Source organism: Rhodnius prolixus, unplaced genomic scaffold (assembly GCF_049639745.1).
Source record: "Rhodnius prolixus isolate KJV_2025 unplaced genomic scaffold, Rpr scaffold_5, whole genome shotgun sequence".
Classification (NCBI taxonomy): domain Eukaryota; kingdom Metazoa; phylum Arthropoda; class Insecta; order Hemiptera; family Reduviidae; genus Rhodnius; species Rhodnius prolixus.
In genome coordinates, this window is record NW_027411624.1 from 37,390,606 (window position 1) to 37,412,538 (window position 21,933).

The 21,933-nt window shown below is 35.6% G+C and overlaps 2 protein-coding genes across 3 annotated transcripts in view; one reads left to right on the forward strand and one right to left on the reverse strand.

Moving 5' to 3' along the window:
• The window catches only part of LOC141458393 (uncharacterized), a 311,203-nt gene that overhangs the window by 167,707 nt on the left and 121,563 nt on the right, over positions 1 to 21,933 (reverse strand). The window lies entirely within an intron of this gene.
• E23 (ABC transporter G family member E23) overlaps positions 1 to 21,933 on the forward strand; it is a 306,543-nt gene that overhangs the window by 149,302 nt on the left and 135,308 nt on the right. The window lies entirely within an intron of this gene.

A 21,933-nucleotide genomic window follows, 5' to 3' on the forward strand; every position in this document is an offset into this window, starting at 1 on the left:
CATGCTTACTTAAAATCGCCCTTAAATGGCTTAAAATACCGATAGACATGTATCTTGCGGATAGCTTTGTCATGTCCAAATGTTGATGCAAAATATTATTGTACCCGTTCATTCGAGATGCCCACCAGCACTAGCAATCTCACGCACCTTCACTCTTCTGTCATCCATCACCATATCATGGATTTTATTAATGATTTCTGGAGTAGTAACCTCAACAGGGCGTCCAGAACGTTCAGCGTCACTTGTGCCCATATGGCCACTCCGAAAATTTTGAAACCACTTATAAACTGTTCTAATCGAAGGTACAGAGTCACCATAATGTTTAATCAAGCTTCTCTTTAGTCTCCTCAGGCGTTTTGCCTTTCATAAAGTAGTGTTTAATCAACACACGAAATTCTTTTTCGTCCATTTTTTTGAAAATCACTCGACTTCCTCGATTCAAACGAATGCCAAACACAAAGAAATAGACCGATCTGGCTGAAACTTGGTGTGTGTTCTTCCAAGAGATGCTACTAACTAAACATAACCTCGATACGCGCCAGTAGTGCTATCTCTCTGACTTTGCACGGACTTTTCAAACGACCCTCGTATGACATTCCTTCAATCAATCAAGATCTTTAATTTCAGCTAAAATTCTTACAATAAGCATCCAAAAATAAATTATAAATGCTTGTCTCTCTTTGACCCAGTCAGAAATTAACCTTTCATTGATTATTACCGATACCAATATAACCTTATCATCTTATAACAGCTAAATATTGTATTTTAATCAAAAATATTTTATTAGAAAGAAAATAAATGAATAAAAACTCTCTATTCATTATTGATTGGTCTAAGAATGACTGAGAAAAATGACCGCAATTCATGAATTATCTATTCAAATCTAATTTTTTCACAGTCATACACTAAAAACATTAATAACATGGCCTACAAATTGTTTTTTTTTAAAAAAAAAGCCAGTCAATTTAGAAGCTATAAAACATTCATTTATTAATGGATAGTTACATAATCTTCGTAAATAATTTATCATTGATGTTATTTTCGAATAATAAGTTATTATTGAAAAAGACAGCTTTGTGTTTCGTTATATGTTGACATTATGGAGGGATTGAAATATCAATGCTTTCTTTGAAAAACTGGTACTCTTATAGGCAGGAAGGAGCAAATAATTACCTTCCCCCCTCCAAAAAAAAACCCAGTTTAAGTGTGTCGAAATATTTACTTCCGGTGCTAACAAATTTTTGAAAATTTGTATTAAAAAAAAAACTAAACCAAAAAATGGTATAAATTCTATTTTTTAAAAATTTAATAACTTGTCAAAAGTTTGTCTTCAATATCAATTTTAAATTATTGTGTTAATAAAAATTGTGCCGAATTAGACTAATCAGGGAACATTAAAGTATATTCAAAATAAAGATTATGTAAGAAATAAGTTGTTAAGCAATGGATATTATGCTTATTGGCATCAAAAAACAAGTTAATATTTAAGTATTTAAGTATGTTATCAGATTTTTATAATATGCATGCGAAGTTATATAAATGTAAGCCGAAGGAATGCAGTTCGGGTGTGTTCCTTGTCTAGAGGTAAGCCGTCCAGACAGGTGTGGCATCCTGGGATACCAACATTATGGATGAGTAGCGGAATAGCTTAACTTCAAAGTTAGTATTTAGGAACTAGTATAAATCTAAGAGCATCTTTGTCGAGTTCTAAAGAGTCTAGACCGTTTTGTCGTGTTATGTTTTACAGGGATAAAAAATAGTAAGTTTAATGACAAGCAATTATAAGATCTGCAATTAAAAATTGTGTGATTCTAAAAACCCCTAACCGAAAATTTTCTACGTTTCATCCAACTTCATTTGCAACTAAAACCATACGGAAGCTACTTTGAGATATACAGTTGAAAGTACCCTTAATTTGAACGTATTCCAAATTTGTTCTTTATTAAAGTGAAAATAATAAAAAAATAATAATTTTTGTATAATCAACGATACTCTCTATAATATCTATTTATCTCAGTATTTTTAACAACATTATTTAATTCATATTAACAAGATAGTAAAACTGCTGAATTCCTAGGAACAAAACTATAAATGGAAGCCAATAATTCGTTATAGACTACCACAAAACAAGTTTCAAAACCAAATCGGATAATTCCATAAAACGAGCTGGAAAAACTAGACGAAAAAAAAACATAATGGATATACCACTTGTGTTTTCAACAATTTAGAGAATAATATTAAATAAATAGAAGATCAATAATCCCACTAGAATGGTATTTTAGATCAGTAACAATTATTTGCCTGGAAATACTCTAAAAAACGAATTTAATGGGAAACTGTCAAAAAAAGAAGTTGTAGATATACTCGTACATGGGTTGCAAGCAATGGACCAAGTATAATTAGAATCGTTTTTGGGAAAGTATGAAGCAGTAAATAATTAATTCAAAATGATGGAAACTACACAGAATATAAAAAGAACTACATACTTACAATTTTTCATTTTTGAGAATATACTCAACCAAAAAACATACATACGAACGGAACTATTTGTGGAATTGGGGGAAAAAAAGAAGGTATATTTCCTTTAAAGATTAAAAATAGAAAATCCGCAACTTGACTAGAGTAGTTCCTATTAAGTTAAAGACAACACTGTACTAGAAATTTGGAGACACGAAGCGCTCCTGTCGGTAACCAAGAGAAACAGAAGCGTTATTTAACTGAAATTACAATTTAAAACAACTTTGGTACACTAAAAATACTAATTTTGGAATTTCAAACAATTAAAAAAGAAAATATTAAATTTAATAAAATTCTTTACAATGTTTATAAATCTTTTGTGATGTTATTAAATAAAGTATGTAACAAATTATGTTTGAAAACAGCCAAGTAACTGATGAACATTGTAGCACTATATTATAAAAACGTAAGTAATACTCGTAGATCAATAATTTCATGCAAGAATTACGAAAATTAAATTGGAATTTTACTAATCAATTAGTGCATTATAATGAACTCTTACCTTGTTTAAAGAATATCCAAATTTATCAGCATCCCAATAGATCACCAGTCCAGTATCACTTGACACTTGACACAATTTAAAATAATTCACAACACTATTCGCATTAAAACTGTATATCACGCACTAAGTATAACATTAAACACAATTTATATAACAATAAAATCACTTTAAAACTAATTAATATTCACTAAAATAATCACGTTAATAAAAAAGAGATAACGAACGAGCAAAAAGATGGCCGCCGGTAACTGGCCAGCTTGGTACAAAGAGTAACTAAATAAGCAGTGTGACCAACTTAATTTGAATAATTAAATTATATGTAATAGTGTAAATAATAACAAATAATACAAACGAACAAATAATATAACTTTTCGTTTGAACTGGCTTAGTCCCTTAATTTCTTTTAACTTCTGCACAGGGGTCATATTTAACCTTTTCTTTTATTATCGCCTATAAAAATACAAGGACTGGCAATATTTTATAGTCGCCATGTAGAAATCCTAATTAGGGTTCTGCTGTGCTCACACTCACACGACTTTTTCCTGGATAACTTAATTAATTCTTCGTAAACAATTAAAATTTTGATTAAGCTTGAATATTTAACTTAAATAATACTTTTAGAACTAGTGATCCCTATCAAATATACCAAGTTAAATTTGAACCACCTCAAAATAGTTCGTTTTTTTTTTGTTTTTTTTTTTGGTAATGCTGACCACAGATTTTCATCTTAACTTGGTGCTTTTGCTGTTCAAAACCAGTTATAAAACTAACCCAATTTTGAAACCCTTTTTTTTTTCAGGGAAAGTTCAATTCAGGTCACTTTGAGGGGAAAAAGGGAGGTTGGGCATACTTCTAAAGTGTTATTTCAGTGCACGTTAAGGGGCTTACCACCTAGTAAATATTAATAGGAATTAAATAGGGTAAAGTCGGGTGAGATGGCCAATCGGGAGAGATGGCCAACAGCCGAAATTTAACCGAAATGTCGTCCGACGGCGCTGCGTGACCTCTCCAGTGATGAACCTTCATGACTGACTACAGTGAGTTCATTTTGGCCTGTGTCAAAGCGTTATTAATTAACTCAGAGAATAAAAACATTATCGCCTCAACAAAAAATTTTATGATAGTTACATACTGCGTGCTGCAGTGGAATGTATGTGTCGAAATTTAGAGTTGTTTTCTATATATTACAAATATATACTTATTAGGTAAATACAAAATACATCAATGAATCCTATCCTCTAAAACTGTCAAAAATTATGCGTTGAGTTATGTTTATCATGATGGCCATCTCTCTCTAGCATTCAGCACAGATGACCATCAAACAGCAGGGATAGATGGCCAATTATTTTTACTTTTTTATTTTGTTATAGTTTGGTTCAATTATACGGCAAAAAATTTGAGATCGTATTAACCCCACACCCAAACTGTCGTCTCTGCAAGAAAACGAGCCAAGTCTGTTGCCACTTTATTAACTTCACCCGAGCACATTGCTATTGTGAAAAACAGAGTTGCAAAGAAATCCAAACCAAAAAGAAATACCATCCCCAAAGAGACAATTCTGAAAGAAAGGATTGTCCGAAAAAGAAAACGCTCACCTTCCCCAAGTTCCGATGAAGAGGACGAAACAGGAATCGAATTTGAAGAAGAAAGTAATGCCATTTTAGAAATCGATGAAACTGAATGTACAGGATATGGGAAAAGCTACAACAAGACCAGGAAAAAAAGATTGGGTGGAATGCATAATATGCCGGAAGTGGTTCCACGAAAATTGCTCTTCTTTTGCATACGCTTGCCAAAATTGTAGTAAAAGCGCATTTAAAAAGAAGAAGAATAAGTAAATATTAAGTAACCATTCATTTTTCCAGTTATTTTTACGTTTTACTAGTGCGATTTCATTTACAATATGTGGCCATCTCTCCCAAGTTACACTGGCCAACTCACCCAACCCAGTTAGCATTTGAAATTTGAATATCTGAAATTTTTTCCTTATCTTATGTTTGTAAGCGTATGAGGTTTCCAAAAATAATAATAAAGTAAGCCTAGCCCTTACCAAAATTTTGCAGGCACCCTCCAAATAAAATGGTGGCCATCTCACCCGACTTTGCCCTATAACGTTACCGAAATCCCTACTCTGGTAGCCGGATATTAAGATATTATGTTTGGTTCTAAAGTTAGCCACTGCCTGAAGAACGTTCCAATATTTTGATTAATTGGGATACACACTGCACACAATAAACATCTGTCATTTTTGGTGGGAATTTTTCTGGCGGGAACTTTAAGGGGGTTTATCAGGAAATGATGAAGTTAAACTCTCCCTAATGTACCGTTTAAGTTTAATATTGCAAGGTTCCATTACCTGTATAATATTTAAGCTTATATTAGTATTGTTAGTAAAATTCCGGTGTTGGAAGTATGTTAGTTTGTTTACAGGAAATGCACAGATAGTTTGAAGGGAATTTTAATTACAGAAATTGCGGAAACCGGAAGTAGTGTGTGAGAGATTTAAAAAAAAAAATAATTAAATTTATTTGAATTGATCACTTCCTTCTTTTATTAAAACTTAAACGTCTAATCGTTTACTAAACGCCCCGTCAACTAGCGCCAACATGAAAATTTAGGATAATTTGCCTTTAATGCACCGTTTTGTCCTTGTAACATTGTCCTCGGATTGCCCTTAAGGAAGGACACAATTATATATGAAAGGAATAAAAGGGTCGTTAGCATTAAATTTGGCGCACGTGTTCGGCATTTTCAATTTGATAAAACTATCTTTCATTTATTTGCTAGCCATTACTAAGTGAGAATCCGTTTCTCAACGCAATTACTCTCTATTAAACGCCAGAGAGTTGATTTGGCCTTTTTGGTCAGCATCAGCCAATGATATTGCTAGCTCTAGCCTTCTCTTTCTCTTGCCACTATCACTGAGTTACTCTCTTCTCCAACAGTTTAGAACAAGAAGCTGTTGGACCTCCGCGCATCCCCCAACTATAATAAGAACTATTATTGCAAAATATATACTTTCATTGAGGCTCACTTGTGGATGTTCCCTGACCTTGCTTCATCTACGCATCAACCGTTCATCGACCACCAACTCTACTGACGTCATTAATCATATGCGACATGTACATTTATTATTAATGTGCTCATTTTCTATTTATATGTTTATTTATTCATATTAACTTCTCAGATTTCATATTAACTAAATGGAAAACTTTAGCACTAAATTAACTATTTGATGATCAAGTTCAAATGATTTTGTTATTTGATTGATTGATGCCATTACAGTGCGGAAATTCATTTTAGGGATTCTTCTTATTTCAAAATCAAATTCAAGTCTTTCTGTTACATCAATTCTCATTCTAACTTTTAAATTTTTCTTTAAAATATCAATTCCTCCACTGAAATTCCTACCACGCGGACATTATCTCTCATGGTACAAGGGCTCGAAACTAGTTATTCCAAATGGAGGTAAATTAAGACAATAATGTTTTACATTCTTTCTAAAGGAACCTCCCAAGAATCTAACCCCAGAATTCTTGCACCAAAGCCCAGTATTCTATCCACTAGACCACGCGGGTGCTTTATTAAATATAAATACATAGATAAATAATAACTATTATAATAATAGTTCCCACGTTAATACTAGCACCGCACAGAACTCTATCTTGAAATGTTTGTATTGCTCAATAATATTGTTAAAAGCGTATTTTAATGAACAACTCAATTTGAACAATTGCAACAAATGATAAAAGTGCATTTAGTCAATTTGTTAACACTATATTATTTATAGTTCCTTTAATATGATTGGATAATCACTTCTTTTTCTTTGACTAGAGTTAAGTAATTCGCACAATATGTATATAGCTATATCTATTCTTATTTATTAATTTATTTATTAGTGAAGTAAAGTAATCGCCTAATTTTTCAGGCGAGGCTTAACATCAAACTACCAATTAGGTGTCGTGGACGGAGGCGGAAGCTTTTACTTTACTGTAAACACTTTTTTCTGACAAATAAAAGCTAGTCATACGCGGGTTTCGATCCGGGGATCTCCCAGTTACGAAGCCAAGCTCTTGACCACTAGACCAACACCCGCCCCAATTTATTAAAAAATTATTATTTACCTAGTTCAATCTGTGTACAACATTTAAACCACTTTTTCTGACTAAGAGACCGCAAAATTGATACGATATCCGGTGATTTGATCTGATCCCAATATTTCACTTTTATAATTCGAGAATGTAAAAAATATATAAAAAAAAATAAAAACACGGAAGATAAAATATTTTAAAATTAGACCGTAGAAAACCAAAATGGACGACACACTTGGAATTCTATTAACATATTCAAAGAAGCTGTAAATTATTTATATTGTATTTCGAATGATGTACAGTCGAACTGCTTCCGGGTGAATTAGAAATACTGACTAAACAATTCCACTGCCATTAGAATAAAAAGAAATTCACTTTTTTTTTATTTACAAAATCGTTTAGGAACAAAAAAGGGTTCAATATTGCAACATCCTGCAAACTAACGATTTCCGCTAGATTAGTTTAAGGAATTAATGAATTTAATTTAATAATTTCGCATTTTTTTAACTAAATTATTGTTAAAACCGCATCAAGTGGTTAATATGTTTGATTTTATCGCATTCTGTTTGTATCCCAGCCCGGTTTCATGATTAACCAGGTAGATTAACCAGTTAACTATTTATGACGAAGATAGTCGTCCTGGAAAAAAGTGTAAAATTTTGTGCTATGACGAGTATATTCGTCATACATTTTTCAGTAGTGACCATCGGCAGTTTAAGTTTACAATTTTAGTTAAAACTAAAATATATTTGTAAACGGCCATGAAGTTTGGAATATTTTGAGGCCATCTCGAGATAAAAAGAACTAATAGATAGGATATAGTGTGAATTAGTCTTAGTAAATGTATCTTTGTCTTTTATTAGTCATCACTGAATCAAATAACGAATTCATATATTGTGTTAGGCTAGACCAGTGATGGGCAAAGTACGGCCCGCGGGCCACTTCCGGCCCGCGAAAGTATTTAATCCGGCCCGCCGAGGGTCCATCGACATGGATAGTATATGGCCCGCTATAATTACGTTTTGACGGTCGAGAAGTATAAAGTAGATTCTACTTAGTAGAATAATAGATGCATAACCTATAGGTGAAGCTAAACTAGCCGCGTAGTTACACAAGTGTGTAATGATGTAATGTTTTTATAATATTATGATTAAAAGCTTTAACACAAAATGCATTTTTTCTATCATTCTGGCCCTCCTCTAGAATTTCTTAAACTTTGTGGCCCCCCCCATTAAAAAAGTTTGCTCACCACTGGGTTAGACTATGCAGTAAGTGGCGCGCCTGGTAATAAAAAAAAACGGGATGAGGATCCTTTTGTTCCCTATTTACCTGTGTATTCAAGAGGCGGAGCTTTTGGCTCATGTTCGGGGTTACAAGATTTAGCGATCATCCAAATTGCTGAGTCGCGGGGCTCCTAACCTGCCAAGATATTTCCCTGCATTATTGTTGGTATTTTATCAACTGGTCCATGGATTCATTTGCACAAAATACCAGGTCTGTAATGTTACGGAGACCTACTCGGGATAATTGCAGCTACCCAAATTCAGATATCAAACATACTCTAGGGTTTGATCGAATATATTCGTCATCGCTTATTTTTGTACAGGCGCACGTAGGGGATAGATTTTCCACCAACAAGGTCGAAATGATTAACTGATTAATCAGTTTGGTGTAAAGTTTTCGACTTCTTCGACTGGTGTGCCCGTCACATATTTCAAAAATAGTGGAAAAATACACACACCATCGTATAACCACTCTCACTTAGTCAAGAAGTGTAAATGCGAGACTGTAACGTGTACAGAAGTTGAAATCTTTACACCAAACTGAATAATCTACCTCTGATAATGGATGAATGCACGAAACCGGTCCAGGTTTGCATGTATAAACATGCGCGCTTTAAACGACGAATAAAATTGAAGATATTATCCAGTACTGTGGACTTAATGAATTAAATTTTTAACTAGATTCTTTGAGAGCTGCCAAATTTCAATTGGGAATTTCTATCAGAAAAAAATCATCTGTATTGCCCCTCCCCCCCCCCCAAAAAAAGAAGATTTCCCTTCGGTGCCCAATATATGACGTCATAAAAAGCTTTGGGGGAATAAAATTCTCAAGCGGCAGTTTCATAGAATCGATTTTTTTTTCGTTTTAATCAAAAAATAATCGAGATTTTCACAACAAAATGAGATGTACTAAAAAATATCCGAAAAAAATTAAAAGTAATAATAAATAAGTAAGTTCTTAGAGTTGTTTAAATCAATTATGAAATAATGTGCAGAATTACATTTTTAATTACGGAACAAATAGTAATTGAAAGAAATGATCGACAATGCATTATGTATTGTTACATTAATTGCGTCGACCTACATTATATTTAATATCTTTTATTACTAAGTTTTATTTGTCATAGTTCTATTAAGATAATCCTGTCATTACTAAACCGGCCATTTGTTTGCAAAGTAATTTAAATATACAAAAAAAAAAAAAAAATATTTATAGCAGATTAAAAGGGTGGAAGGAAATCTACCAGTAGTGCCAACTGTGTCTGTAAAGCGCTTAGAATTGTCCTATAACAGAGGCTGTTAATAATGAGTACATATATAATCGAGATGGCCGCCGCTCTGTAGTTGACTTTGATGAAAAAAGTAATTTGTCGAAGACGGACAAAGCTAGTTGCTTGTTCATCGTCAATTCTATTCAAACCAGCCGAGGAGTTATTTAAGGCCTCATATGCCTTGAAGGTTTCTTTACCAATCTTCGCCATAATTCATCATTACAAAGTATCCATCCGTGTATATAATAAATATGTACAGATATACACACTTATGTGCACTCAAATCAAAATACTCTTGTAAAGTATTTTAAAAAAAGATAAGTTTTTTGTATTAAATACTGCTGAAATATGATTAATAACTATAAACCCTGAAGATGGCCTACTCCCTAGGGAAGAAATCTTGGCAATTTAACAAAACAATTAAGTATAAAAGTGGCAATCATCTTCCTTTTCCTTGGACCAATGAATCAGACACCAAAATAAGAAGAAGATGGAACACTTCACCTCGCTTGTGTATCATAAATCTATAAATAGTAAAGCTCGAAACCTAATTCCTGCTGCCTCCATAATTAACAACCAACATAAATCACATTTTAAAAAAACCACAGAGTCTAGGTTTTAAACCAAAACGAATACAAACATCCCGGGTTTAAGATAAGCCAATATTAAATTGGTAAAAATTTAATTTGAAATATCCAGAATCCATCTTCATTTATTTATTTTTGTATTTTTTTGTTCTTTTAATTAAAATAATTTTGTTCTATTTCTTTTACATCCCCACCACCTTTTAGAGTTTTAGAGCTTGAGCTGTTGGCTTCTAGAAAGTCGAATTTACTAACCGGTTACACTGCTTTTCAGCTTTTAGGGGCGTGTGATACAATATCGACTGGTCTAATGTTGACTACATCTCTAGACGTGATCTTCCTTTTGTTAATATTTCTAATTAATTATTTTTTTGTTTTTTAAGTTAAATCTTTGAATGATAGTTTTGGTTTTCGACTATTGTTAATTGATGTACGAGGGTCGTTTGAAAAGTCCGTGCAAAGTCAGAGAGATAGCACTACTGGCGCATATCGAGGTTATGTTTAGTTAGTAGCATCTCTTGGAAGAACACACACCAAGTTTCAGCCAGATCGGACTATTTCTTTGTGCTTGGCATTCGTTTGAATCGAGGAAGTGGAGTGATTTTCAAAAAATGGACGAAAAAGAATTTCGTGTGTTGCTTAAACACTACTTTATGAAAGGCAAAACGCCTGAGGAGACTAAAGAGAAGCTTGATTAAACATTATGGTGACTCTGCACCTTCGATTAGAACTGTTTATAAGTGGTTTCAAAATTTTCGGAGTGGCCATATGGGCACAAGTGACGCTGAACGTTCTGGACGCCCTGTTGAGGTTACTACTCCAGAAATCATTGATAAAATCCATGATAGGGTGATGGATGACAGAAGAGTGAAGGTGCGTGAGATTGCTAGTGCTGTGGGCATCTCGAATGAACGGGTACACAATATTTTGCATCAACATTTGGACATGAAAAAGCTATCCGCAAGATGGGTGCCGCGATTGCTCACGCTTGACCAAAAACCAAATCGTGTGAAGTGTTGCAAGGACGGTTTGCAGCTGTTCCAGAATAATCCGCAGGACTTTAAGCGTCGTTTCGTCACTGTGGATGAAACATGGATACATCACTACACTCCTGAGACCAAAGAACAATCTAAACAATGGGTTACCAAGGGGGAATCTCCGCCAAAAAAGGCGAAGACCGTTCCTTCGGCCGGTTCCTTGGGATTCGCAAGGAATAATCCTCATGGACTATCTGGAAAAGGGTAAAACTATTACAGGTGCATATTATTCATCGTTATTGGACCGTTTGAAAACCGAGCTGCCAGAAAAACGCCCACGATTGGCCCACAAAAAAGTCCTTTTCCATCACGACAACGCACCAGCTCACACCTCAGCAGTTGTGGTCGCAAAATTAATGGAAATAGGGTTCCAACTCGTTTCACATCCCCCCTATTCTCCAGACTTGGCTCCCTCGGACTACTATTTGTTCCCCAATATGAAGAAATGGCTGGCGGGAAAAAGATTTTATTCAAACGAGGTGGTGATTGCAGAAACGAATGGCTATTTTTTCAGAGCTTGGACAAATCCTATTATTCGGAAGGGATCAACAAACTAGAGCAGCGTTGGACGAAGTGTATAAGCCTAAAAGGAGACTATGTTGAAAAATAAAAAAGGTTTACCCCAAAAAATTAAGTAGTTTTTATTTTTGCACGGACTTTTCAAACGACCCTCGTATTTTGGGAGTAATCGATGTGCGGTCAAATCAACAAATTCAAAACACAAATTTTTGTTTCATCTCACCAACGTTTCGGTAAATCTATTACCATCTTCAGGGTGGTGTAAAATTTGTGGAGTTTAACTTGAAGCTACATTTTAAATGTTTTTTATTTTTATTTCTGGATATTTTTTTTTTAAATCTTTTTTTGGAATTTACTACTGCAACGATTGTTGCAACAAGCAAATGTGGTACCTGATTAAAAAATACGTGAAAATCACGAGTGGAGAAGGCACCCAGTGGTGTCACTCCAGTAACGGGCTCTTGCTATACTGCTCTCACGATAAGAGTAGATCTCGAGAGGCCATCTTCTCTTCAAATCTCCTTAGACTGATTACCTGGTAATGTGGAGGAAGATAGGTGTTCTATGAGAGGGTTAGGATGAGCCGCTGTAGAGTGGAACGAAATTTGTAGAAACAAGTGTTAGCAAGATTTTGAATGAAAGGGATTTTGAGGTCATTATGGATAGTGTGAGGTTAGATACATAGAACGGAGCGTTAAGAAGTTTTCTGAAGTATTATTGGACTGTAATGTCTGGGTGGCGTAGAGAGTTGGAACGCTTAGTCGATCCCCCATACTTGGATGCCTTATGACCAAATAGGTCGCAGTAGGTATAAGAGTCTTTTGTTATGTAGGTTAAGTTTAGATCGTTTTTCAAGTAACTAGTCTGGCTAGAAGTTTTGTAGCATTGTCTTTTCAGTCTAGTCTGGGGATTCCATGTCAACCGTTTGTCTAGGTACACTGCAAGGTAGCGTACTTTGTCCACAGTTGGTACAGGAGTTTGGTTCAAGATCATGGAATAGATAATTAAAAAAATCGTTTAAAAATTTAAAAAAGGATGTGGATCGACCAAACGTTCCAATTCTTTACGCATCCAGGACTTTACAGTCCAAAAATACTTCGAAAACTGCTTGACGCTCCATTCTACATTTCTAACCTCACCATTCACAATGATCTCAAAATCTCCCTTTCATTAACGACCTTACTTTAAATTTCATTCCTTTACAGCAGCTCATCCTAATCCTATAATTGAACACTTATCTTCTTCCACATTACCAGGTAATCCTTCAACCAGATTGAAGTGGAGATGGCCCTCGCGACCTACTCTCCTCATAAGAGCAGTATAGTGCATCTGTTCACGTTAATGGAGTGTCACCCACTGGGTGCCTTCTCCTATCTTCATTCAAGACACTATATTACATCGCATTTGCTTGTTGCAACAACCGTTGCAGTCGCAAATTTCCATAAAATATTTAAAAAAACAAAATAAAAATGGTATAATTTTTATGTTAATCAATTTGTATCCACATTAGTGTAATATTCTTTTGTACAGAGCCTGAAGATAGTAATAGATTTACCGAAACGTTGGTGAGATGAAACAAAAAATTTGTGTTTTGAATTTATTGATTGGCCGCACCTCAATATTCTCCCAAAAAAAAATCATCGTTAAATCTTTGGTTACTGTTAAAAGGAAACTTTAATGTTGGAGGGAAATTTTAGTTATTGGCGCCAAAAGATAGCGTCAGCAACATGGAGTCTTAACCAAAATGTAAAAGTTGTAACACGTTCCGTATTGTATTGTGTGCCTTTATGTGTAAAGTAGTGTTTGCTTAAATAAAAGTCTTAGAATTATAAAGTATTTTCTCTAATCAGAACCATTCTATCAGTTACTCGTCCTTTTTATCCAGAAATAATTTCCAATTTTTGAAAAATTATTTAAAAAAAGAAAGAAAGATGTACTGCAGGACAGTGAGCTGTAGATTTAGATTTGAACGGCGAGATGGCACCGCAGCCACCAAGAGGCTTATTGTGCCTTCCCCTTTAAGTCTAGTAGATGAAACCTCCCCTTCTAAGAAGGTTGAGGGCTTTCCCTACCAGTTCCTTCTGCGCTATAATCTCCTTTGGTCTCAAGGTACCAAACATATCGGTAGCGCAGCCGCTCGATTGCAACGCAATCGAATAACAGGTGAGAGAGGCCGTTTCTACCTCTTCCTGGCACAATCTGTACAACGGTTCCGGAGCTTATAAGCCCCCACCTTGTGCAGAACTGCTTTCTGAACCTTCCATGCTCTGTGAATAGGCCTGTAATCAGAGTAATCTGATTCCTGCCCAAGCCCAGAGTCTCTTTGGCTCTTTTGTTTACACATCCAAGGGCATCACCCTCTTGCTGTGTTTGATCCCCCCAGGAAGCATCACCCAGTTTTTTTTCATGTTCTCTCTCCAGATCCAATCTCAGAGCCTCACGAACTGCACCCTTAGTGAACCCCAGGACTGGGTCCGGGCCAATGAAGGAAGTACTAGCTCCATTCCTGGCCAACTGATCAGCTATTTCATTCCCCTTAATTCCCACATGGCCTGGCACCCATTCCAATCGGACTTTATTGTACAGTGAGCTGTAAGGAAAAAAAAAAAAATCTAAGTCACCATCTACATGGATTTGAACCCAGGATCTCTGCGTGGTAATCCAGGTAACCACTGTTAGCTAATCCTGTTCACTGATTTGTTATTGTGATAAGAAAAAGTCAATGTCAGGATTTGCACCTGATTTTTTTTTTTTTTTTGTATATTTTATAATAATTTAAAACAAAAATAAAAAATAAACTGTGCGGAAGCTGTTTGATGAACGGAAACTCCCCACAGCTGTTAACAATCCTACCAAGTGAATGACCCTCCTCTATTCAGGTAAAAAACCAAAATAGACTATTAACAAAATACTATCATTATAATAATTATTAAGGATACGACTGGGATAAAAAGGAAAGTGAATAATATAAAAAAAGAGGTCCTGTTTTTTGGGGTTATTGTTATTTAATAAGATTCTCGAAAGAAATGGATTAAAAAGAAAGAAAAAAAAGCCGTATCTATAAAAGCCGCAACCCAGGTCATATTTACCAGCTTGGGGGATATACTTATATACCTGAAGCTGTAGAGATTTCTCCGAACTGGGGGTACGCTGACCCCAAAAACTTACAACGACCTCAACATCTACTTCTACTTCTTGGGCACACTCTTTCAAACACATAGACACACCTAGGTCGTGGTGGTTTTTACCCTGAAGGCAAGACCATTACTCATCTTATTTCTTGTATCTAAGAAAGGCTTGTAAGAGGAGTGGTTCATCTACCCGAGAGGTGCCACTCTCACTTAATAATTTCACTTTTATTTCTATTTAACGCTTTTTAAAAAAAATCATACAAAACAACAACAACAACAACAACAACAACAAGAACAGAAAGGGAAAATAACCGTTTGTTCATCTTTGCTTTATTTACACAACACCTTCTTTCTTTCTTTGTCTCTCTCTCTGTCTCTTCGTGTTTATTTATTCATTTATGCAGTTGCATTAAGTCTGACAAATATGTGTGTATTCAACTATGCTTTGATGAGTAAATACATTTTCAAAAGCGTTAAGTATGTGAGAAGCGTGCATAAATATATAAGCATGAAAATGATTAATTTGAATGTTGTAAGGCATCCAAAAAGAAAAACAAAAAAAAGGTGAAAAAGAAAAATTGGCTTAGATACTGAAGATGAACGGACATCGACCTCGAAGACCTCTGATGGACCTCTGGACTCAAAATTTTGAGTTCCTGCGCACTATAGTTCTTACTATGGCTAATTCCTTAAAATAAACTTTCTTTTTTCAAAAACAGAAAAGGCAAGATCAGTTTTTATAACCTTTTGATTGCAGGAGGTCGCAAAGTCAAATGCCTCAGAGGTGCCTACCCATATTAGATCTACATATGGCGCCATGCAACAAACTCTCTTAAGTTTAAAGGTGAATAAAGTCAAATTTTGGATGAAGAGTAAATGTCGAGTTATATTTTAAAATCTTTTTTTTTTAAAAAGATCCCGACTAAGTCACGTTTCTTTGGCTAGCAAAGGTCCATGAAGTACCCCAATTATAATAATTATTATTTAATATTTTAAGGCGCATCAACATCTGAGGTTATTGACGCCCGGAGCTTTTTTTAGTGCAATAACAGCCTTCAGACAGTGTTCTCTTGTTACAGACATCACCGGACAGTGAGCTGTAAGAAGCTCCCCTAGATAGAGAAAATCTAAGGGTCAGCAGCTGGATTCGAACCCGGGACCTCCGCATGGGAGGTTTTATTATTATTATTACTTTCTAATCTAAATAACACATAATTCGAACTATGCAGAATGTTTTCCCGTCAGGAGTGAAGCATCTGATCACTTTCATCCACGATACCGCCTCTTCTAAATGCGGTCAGAGAAGGGGGAACGAACTACCCTGATACTGAATGAATGGGCTTTACAGGTAATCTTCAAGAGTGGGGTGGCTCGCCACCACTGGACAGAGACAGGCGAAAGAGTTCATCAGAGACTGCATAATTAATCCGTCAAGGCCGTGGGGCTATAAGGATAATTGTAGGCTTATTAACTGGCCACTGCAGGCTCAGAAAACACATGCATCGCATGGGCCTGGCAGATGATAGCCTTTGTAGGTTCTGCCAGGAAGAAGAGGAAACTGCACTGCACATGTTGTGTCAGTGTGAGGGGCTTGTCTAGGGCTAAGGATGTTACTTCTCAGGGGAGGAAAAAAACCAAGGCCTGAGGAGCTTTACCCAGGAGTCACTCTCCAGAATTAAGGGTCTGATTAAACGGACGGGTCTGGTGGGTGAGCTCTAAAGTCGGGGAGCCACAATATGTCCAAAGGGGTCGCAGTGGCATAGGCCTTGAGGCCGCCATAATTGAATCTATTCTATTCTACAGGTAATCTTACAATTCCAGATATAGAACATGCAGGATGATTTCCCCATGCTAGAATTTCTCAATCCTTCTTAATACTTTCCCTCCTGGTTCCAATCTTTATTTCAAGGATGATTAGTCACTAATGATGGCACTTTTGAACAGAGCTCGTGATTCTTGTAGCGCGATATTTTAACTCGCAGTTCGACTCTATCTGTACAAGTATACAAGGCTCTTCAATATAATAGAGTGGTTGGATTTCTCTTAGCAATTCCACGATAAGGAATCGCAATTCATCAAATACTAAGCGAAGAAGACGCTACAATTTGAAATTTGTGTTCTTCTTATATATTACTTTTCCCTTTTATTTCAAAATTACTAAAACGAAACACTACTAGCTAAGAACAACTTGAAAGGTTGAGTGACTGCAAGCAAGAACCACCTCCATGCTGAGAAACGTAAGCGAGAGAAATTCTTAGAAATGAAGCCTATAACCAGTTGGCCAAGAACTGCTGTATGGAAATTAACCTCGAACAAAGTAGCGCATAAATACTTCAATTCGAGAACATTTTTTTGTTTTGTTATAATCTATTCTAAAATCTCTTTGGATAAATTAATCAAAAATAATAAACCCATTAATTAATAAATTAATTATAGGGAAGAGACTAGCTGGTTGTTTAGTTCTCTGGATTTTTAGGTGGAGATTATTTTATAATAAAAATGGCTCTATTCATGAAGCCAAATTGTCCTTTTTTGTACAAATACTAAGTTTTAAATTGTAGGGTGTTTTAATTGTAGGTATTGCAATCACATCAAATTACCTGATTTGAGGTTCTTTGAAAGATTGCCTGGGAGAGAAAGATTCTAAGGAAAATTTTTGGCCCAGTGAAAGAAGGAGAAAGATACAGAATGAGGAAAATTAGAGAAATAAGAGGAGCTGTACCAGGAGCAGGATTTAGTAGGTTGGATTAAGAGGGGAAGTTAGAGCTGGCATTTAGTGAGGAGAGAAGATTCCAGATTTCCTAGGAAGATAATGAATGGACAGCCAGGGGAGGGGCGAGAAAAAAAGGAAGACCGAGGATTAGGTGGGCTGGATAATGTAGAAGAGGATATTAGAGATCTGGGAGTAAGGGACATGGAGAAGTAACTGCCTTGGTGAGAGAGGAGTGGGGAAAGATGTTAGAGGAGACCAAAGATCCATCGAGGACCGTCCAGCCAGAGGTTAGAGAGAAAGAAATTCTTTTGAGTCGGAATAAGTTGGTTTTCAGAAAGTGGCATATACCGTGGTTCTTCTTGTTGGTTAGGCCTCCGCAACCTCCTTTCTTTCTGTTTCTCTGGACTTTCTGTCTTCTCACACCCAAAATACCCTCAGTTCCTCTTCCACGTCCACATAAATGGGAGGAGCGACTCTTTTCCTTCTGTCCTCCAAGGATAGCCGGTGAAAAGCTTCCTGGTTATTCTGTTCTTCTTCTATTTTTTGTAAGTATCACCCCCTCCCCACCAACAGCCAAATTAAAGCATCCCACGTTTTCATCATAGCTGTTTCCCATAAAGCTCCCTCACATCCTGGTTGGTCCACAGTCGCCAAGGAGTTTCCTTCTCTTACTGGGTCAACCAAAAAAAACTCTACTTAGAATCTTTCTTTTCCAAAATGTTCTATCATTTTGGGGTTTTGTTAAAATGTTTCTACGAGGGTTGGCTGAAAAGTAATGCACACATGCTAGGAGAGGGGGAAAGGAAAGTACAAGTTCAAGTTCGGACAGAAAGTATACTAAAGTGCAATTCTTAAGCTTCACAATTATGTATTACTTTTCAATGTAGTCACCATTAACGCTAATACATTTCTCCCAACGTGAAACAAGTTTTTCCATTCCGTCACTGAAGAATTCTTTTGACTTTTCTTGAATCCAGGACTTGTCAGCTGCCTTCACCTCATTGTCTGAGGAGTAGTGATTACCCTTGAGGTCTCTCTTGAGTAGAGGAAACAAATAAAAATCGCAGGGGGCAAGATCCAGGGAATAAGGAGGGTGTGGAATTGGTTCAAACTTCAGTTTTTCCAGAGCCTCTGCGAGATGTGAGGACGAGCGTTGTCGTGTTGCAAGATTATTGGTGCCAACCAGTCTCTAACATGACAAACATAGACGTCGAACGTTTCTTAGAGTCTGTACGTACCAAGAAGAATTTACCGTTACCCCCTGGATCCAGGAAAATCCAGGTCACATAAACTTGGTGAGCATCCCAAAACACAGTCAGTAGAATATTTTCGCGGACGGTTGTGTGTTGAACTTTTTCGGCCTAGGTGAAGGCGCATATCGATATATTCAGTGCTGCTCTGCCTTTTCTCTTCTGGGTGTCGTAATGATGGACCCATGGATTCGTTCCCTGTCACAATATTCTAAAAGAAAGTCGGTAACAGCACGCTGTGACATAGCACCAGTACACGTCTAAAAATACACTGGCTGAACGCAGCGAGTTCAAACTGCGCATACGTAATAAGGGGAAATGTAACTTCCAAATGCCACCTCGCGCGCTTTTTGAAGCTCTTCGTTCGCGCTCGGCAAGCATGTGTGCATTACTTTTCAGCCAACCCTCCTATATTTTGTTCAACAACTCGAGAACAGTACTGTCTATTTACGACACATTTTGTTTGTTTGTCTGTTTAATGTACAAATTATCTTAAATTGTAGAACAGTAACAGGCAATTCGTAACGTCAGAAACAGTTGTTTAGAAAAGATTGCTCAGTAATATATTTTCATTTTCAATTTTCCAAGCAATAAAAAAAAAAATGGAATCTGTATCTTAACAAGCTGGACCAAGTTGTGGCCAATCGATTTTCAAACCAATACAATCATTCTTTTTTTATTCAATTGTCGTTGACTTCTTGCAGCCACCCTCTCTCCTCTTTCTTAGACACCCAATCACTTCTTTTTGTAGCTAGTTCTCTATTTCTTTCATTCCAGTATTTCTATTTTCCTTTTCTCTTTGTACACGAAACTTGAGTACAACACTTCCTTTTTTTTTTTTTTGTATTTATTATTTTCTTTTTTGACGACTTAGAAGCCTGAAGTGAGACCCAAGAAAGCGCACTGTCCTTGGATTTTGCTAATTGACCCCTCGTGGAAGCCAAATGACACATTGACAGAAGTGCCCGGTTCAAGATACTCTTAAGTCCTTGGGTGAGTGAATTGACTTGTGGGAGTCCTCCCACGTATTCGTACATTCCTCCCTCTTCACCCAGTTGTTAACTATACGAACGCCATTCAAATGTTACCACTAAGGTGGGTGGGAGAGAGAGGAAACTGACGAGATATATGGCAAATTCAAAGAGTTATTATTTTATTTTCATTTTATTATCTAGCTAAAAGATAATTTGAACAAAATGTTTGGTTCTTTTAATAATTACTTATTTCATTATTTCGGCGAATCTACGAAATTGGGTATATTTTTTTACAGATTTTAGCGTATTTTCAATTATCCTTATCAAAAAGGCAATCAAATTATCCTCGTAAATCAACTTTATTATTATCCACCAACTCGGAACTTCTCTTCACATATTTCGAAGCCTTTTCAACTACCTTAAGCCCACCTCAAACCTTTAATCGTTTTAGTGGAAATCTCTTCAGATTAGATATTTGCCAGACGTTAATTTTTAAAGCTATTATTAAAATGGTCTAATCACCATTTTACAAAACTTAGTCAATAATATTCAATTAACTTTTGTTTTATTCTTCTTTAAATTCTTGCTAGTTATGACTTTATAGTTTTTGTTGCGCAGGAAATAGTAAATAGTTCAGAAGTAGAATAACTATTGTTTACAATTTGTTTGCCAAATTGGCACAAGTTCCTTTTCCCCCTCTACTCACAAATAATGTTTGCCCTCAATTGACAAATAAAACTTTTATCAGGATAAACTAAATTCTAACAATTAATAATAATTATTTATTAAAATTTTTTGCTTTTCCGGGACGAGTCCCACGAGTGGCCATCGAGTGGTCGAAGGTGTAAATGCACAACACTCGCAAACTGTTTCAAATTTTGTTTCTTTCACCGTTTTCCGTAAGAGACGAGATTCGATTCTAAACTACAAAATATTGATTATTTATTCTACATTTTAAAATAATAAATACAGGAAGAAATACTGGGACTCGAATGGAACAATTCTTTATCCAGAATGGGAAAAATAATTGATAATAAAAAAAATTAATTGAGATCCGGGGTAATGAGCCTTCCTCTAGCTCAGAATACATCAAGATATCGGATTATCAGAATTAGACTAACTACTCTCAACTATTCTTTAAATAATTTCTGATCTAATTTTTAAAGTAAAGTAAAGAATGGCTATTTTTTCAGGCAGGCTTTACGTCCAACTACCAATTAGGAGTAGTGGACGGAGGCGACTACCAAACATACTTTACTATAAATGTCTCTTATTAACCATTAAAGGTATAGTCTGGGAATATAGCCTAGTACCGCAATACATCCCAGCATTGCGGGTCTAGCCTATAACCGCCAAACATACTTTACTATAAATTTCTCATATTAACCATTAAATAAAATCCAAGACCTAGTCCAGGAGAATCGAACCTACTAAACCAACAATACATCCCAGCTTTGCGGGTCTAGCCTATAACCGCCTAACATACTTTACTGTAAACTTCTTTTATTGACCATTAAATAAAAACCAAGGCCTAAGACAGGGAATCGAACCCAATAAACCAACAATACATCCCAGCTTTGCGGGTCTAGCCTATAACCGCTCCGGCTACCGTGGCGCCTCTGACCTATAATTTTATAATAAATACGAATAAAATTTCTAATTGCTCTTAAGATGAAATTGATACATTTAAAACAAAAATATCTCCTAAAGTTTTATAAAATTGAATAAAATAACCATAAAAAGTTAGTCTCCTTTAGATATGTTAATTGAACAAGACGGCGCCATTTTGACTCAAAATGGTTATAGTTAACCAAAAGAAGTATATAATATAAAAAAAAAGAGTTTGTATAATGCATAAATACAAGGTATTTAAAAAAGGGCACAAGAATTTATAACCCGAAAAACCAGAAGAATATTATTAATATAATTGTAACGGTATTAATGTTTATGTCAGTCCTCGATTTCTGTATATTAACTGTAAATAGTGCTAATAAATAAATAAAAATAAATAGATAAGTAAGAAGTTCTGGGTGCATGAAAGTCTTGCACTTCTAGATTGTT